Below are 4,399 nucleotides of genomic sequence, written 5' to 3'. Positions count from 1 at the left end.
GTTCACATCCTTCCCAAACATTGGCAATAGCCTTTAACAAATCCTTTTTGCTCTAGCAAAATTCTTTTTGCTCTTGCAAATCCATTTCTTCATTCTCATCTATATCCTTAGGTGAGTTCTGGCAAAAATCTTATAACTACAATCAAGCATTGTAAGAGGTCTCTAATTCCTAATTTCATCCTTGTTCCCTTCTTAAGGGATGAGTTTAATGATTCCACCATTAATGATTCCATTCTTTAGGGATGAGCTCAATGATTCCATCATTAATGTGGTTGGGTAGCTATTGTGCCTTAATGCTCTCCTCCTAGACCTTAAGACAAAAAGGCCCGGCTAGCTCTCAAAAGACTCTATAAAACTCTATAGGTAGACCATCCTCATCTAGGGTCTTCCCATTAGGCATTACCCCTTAAGGTCTTTTAGAATCAAGGGAGATTCCAGGAAATAGTTGTCAAATTTTTGCACCAACTTGGTCCTGGATGCTTTGCACTACTCCTTTGCTCTTTTTGTAGCACCATTAGATCCCGGATAGAAGGCTGTAAAAATGTTTTTGAATGTAGAGTAGATTTCCTTAACTATTGGAAATGTGACAAGAGGAACTAACCTTTTAATAGAGGAAACTCATAGGTGCTCTTCCTCATGATGAGCTTGAAGGTATCTTAGTAGGTCTATTTATTATGCCTACCCACCAGTCTCTTCTTCCTTAGCCTTGGTACAAAAATACTATATAACCTTGGACAATCTAGAGTTTTGCCCCAAGAGAAAGGACCTGTAGATCCTGTTGAATCTGTCCAGTCTAACTTTAGAGGGGATCAACAAGACAAGTAGAAAATGAAGATAGGGTTGGTTGATCACGAACCTTCTACCTGCTGCAAGATTGCTTGAAAGCCCCTCCATTTATCCACCTTTGTTTGAAATCTCTCCATAACCCAATCCCAATTTTGCTTCAAAGATATGTCAAATCCCATGGGAATTCCAAGTAGTCTGAAAACCGTGCCCTTATTAATGATATGGCATCTTACTTCCTTTAGAATTTCCTATTCATCCCCCTTGAGGGTAGCATATCCAGTCTTTGAGTGATTAATCCTAGAACTAGAGGCCTTACAAAAGGTATCCACACATTTCATAGTGCATTCCACATCCTAAGTTGTGTTTCAGGTGTAAGGGTTGTGTCATAATCAAATTGTTGGCAAACTATCTGTTTGCTAGTGGCCAGTTCTATGCCTCTAATTTTTCCTTCCTTGACCTAGCTTTTGATTAGCCACCCTAAGGCATCTGCTGCTGCTACAATTGCAAAAAGCAAAGGGGCATCCTTTTCTGCTTGACCTCCTTAAAAGAAATGACTGACTCATGTCACCATCAACACATATTTTAGCAGAAGCATTGGTGAGTAGGAGTTTCACATATGAGATAAAGAAGGGGCCCAGCCCCTTCAAGGATTGAATGGAGGAAGCCCCACTTTAATAGATCATAAGCCTTGTCAAAGTCAACTTGGAGGAAAAAAATATCCTGTTTAGTTTCTTTGGCATATTCACAGCCCTCCGAAATAATAATAATGGCGTCAAGAAGGTGTCATCCCTTAATGAATCCTTTTTGTTCCTATAATATCCACTCATTCACTTTCTTTTGAACCTGGGAGACAAAGCTTTGGCAAAAATCTTATAACTACAATTAAGCATAGTCAGGGGTCTCCAATTTCTAAGCTCATCCTTAGAGCCTTCTTTGGGAATGAGCTTAATAATTCCCCCATTGATGTGTGAGGGAAAAGCTCCAATTTTTTGCACTTTCTTGCCACAATAGAAGACAACAAGGCCCAACCACATCCTAAATTTCCTTGTAAAACTCAATGGGCAAAACATCTTCACTAGGGGTTTTTCTACGATAATAGAAATTGCTTCTTTTTGTTCTTCCAAGGAAAGAGGTCTCTCAAGAAAGGCCATGTCAAATCTCTGCACACATTTCTCTCTCATAGCTTGATATAATTCCATAGCCCTCTGTACCTCATCACTTGGTGTAACAAAAGAAGAGAGAAAACTTGGAAATGGCTCTGAATAAGATTAATGTTATCCTCCCTAGTAGTGACGAAAGTGTTGGCAACCCTCTTAAGCAGAGGGATTTCTTCATTTGTTTGCTTCCTTCTTATGAGTTTGGAAGTTTCTTTAGTAATCCTATCCAGCTTCCCTACCCACCAATCCGTGAAGTAAACATTAGTGTCATTTAGCCTCAATTGGTCCTACCTTCTAAGCTCCTTTCTTACTGCTAGCAATTTAGCATGTGCATCAATATCTTCCCATCTAGCCAAGGCTTCTAACCCCTTTATCTTTTCTTGAATTTTGTCCATCGTTTGAGCTCTAATTTTTTCCATGTTCTTCCTTGTATTTTTTAGCATACTCTGAGTATTCTCTACAGCTAATGCCAATGAGTCTACAATAGATCTGCTTTCAGAGAAGGCAATTTCCCAAACTACTTTAACCATAGTCTGAACACTCTTTAAGGAGAAAAGTTGTGGCTCAACTTCTTTAAACTAGGAGGATGATCTTTTTGCAAAGCCAAAATCATAATAGAGGAAATTTGTTTTATGATCTAACAAAGTGAAAGATGAGTAAGTATGAGTTCTTATAGAGCTCATGCTACTCAATAGTCCTTGGGAAAGCCTCCCTCCTAAATTCACCAAATTGACTATTAGACTAGGTGAAATCACCCTCTAAATCAGAGTCCACTAATTGAAGTTAATCTTTGATTTCTTCCCAAGACTTTAATTCAAAACCCTTGATTTTGGTCCCCTTTTCCAACCATCTATCTCTTTTCCTTTCTACCTTGTTGAAATCTCCTGGGGCAAAACAATTGCGTTCTGCAACAACAAGTGAATCCTACATTGCCTTTCTATCTATAGCAGAGTTTGGGGTGTAAATAGAGATAACTGAGAATTCCTGACCTTTCATTAGGAATTTACCCATCAACCATCTATTCTGGTCATCTGTTACAACCTGAATCACACTTGCATTATAGTAGAGAGAACTCCAATAGTAGTATCTCCCTTCCCTTCTTCATGAGAAGTGTAATAAGTCAATTAATTTAAGTATGGTTTCTAAACTAGATTCAATGATCTTGACCTCTTGAAATGCTAGGAACGTAGGGGAGAGGGAATTAGCTCTAAAATAGTCTGATGCCTTATCACCTCTGCCAGTATCAGTCAATCCCCTAACATTAAGAGTCAAGAAAGACAAAGATTTATCTTGAATTCTTTTTTTCCCCCCTTTTTAGCCCTAGGGTTAGGGCTATTTACCTAAGGGGAAGTTGTCTTAGCTTGGGATTGTATTCTTTTATTGTGCACAATAGTAAAAGCCTTACCTTGACCAGTGTCCTCCTTGTTTCCTGGACTAGTCTTGGTATGTTCCTCTTTTGAGTCTTCATCACTTATCTCATCTCCTGCCACTGCATCTTCTCTGTTGAAATCATCCTCAAACTCCTTAAACCATCTAGCTTCGATCATAACATAATCCTCAGTTCCCTAGATTTCCTTACTCCCTTCCTCAACCTCTTTTTCCCTAAGAGGTTTGAAGGTGTTTTTGGAGGCAAAAGCAATAGGCACTAATTCCTTTCCATTTTCTAAGGTATTCTTGGAAATGATGGGAGGGACCCCTTCCAATCTAGTTATGTCAAAACTTGCTAGAACTTTAGGTGCCCATTTTTCAGAGACAATAGGATGCTTTTGTGTAGGAGCAACAGCCTCCTTAGGCTTACTCCTCTTAAGGGAGAAGTTTTTGACAACATGGCTAGAAAGTCCACATAGGAATTAAGAATTGGGTAAATACTTGCACAAAAGAGGCTCTTACCTGAATGTGCTACCATTTATATTCAGGATTTCAAGAGTTTTAGGGAGCTCCTGAGCAATATCAAACTTAATGCAAATCTGAGGATTGGCTCTAGGATTAATAAAATTATCTTGCTCCACTCCTAGCACCTCTCCTAGTCCACACCACAAAAAAGGCAATTGATTATAACGACAAAGAGGCAGGTCTGGGATCTCAACCCATACTCAGATTCTAGTGGATCTAGGAGCATCAGGAGAAACTTCCTTAGTCCACCATTCCAAATATAAGGGATGGGGTCTTATTGTCCAAAGACCACATTGCATGGCTCTTGCAGCCAGTTCTGGCTTTTCAAGAAGACATACAAAGAATCCCTTTTTTTGAAATCTAACATTTAGAACATTCATCCCTTTCCTAACCTAGTTGGTTGATTCAATGAAGACCACATGGAGTTTGACTTCAGGTGGTAGATATCCTACCAATGCATGGGTTCTAAGCCAATTTACAAATTCTGTGCTAGGATACTCTTACCTTCACTAGATTGCTCACTCTCACCCAGAACTTTGCATGCTCCTTTAGCGCTGGTCTCG

This window comes from Dipteris shenzhenensis, chromosome 17 (assembly GCF_047967505.1).
Source record: "Dipteris shenzhenensis isolate YYH24624 ecotype China chromosome 17, Dip_SZ_1.0, whole genome shotgun sequence".
Classification (NCBI taxonomy): domain Eukaryota; kingdom Viridiplantae; phylum Streptophyta; class Polypodiopsida; order Gleicheniales; family Dipteridaceae; genus Dipteris; species Dipteris shenzhenensis.
Note: the sequence above shows the minus strand (reverse complement) of the source record.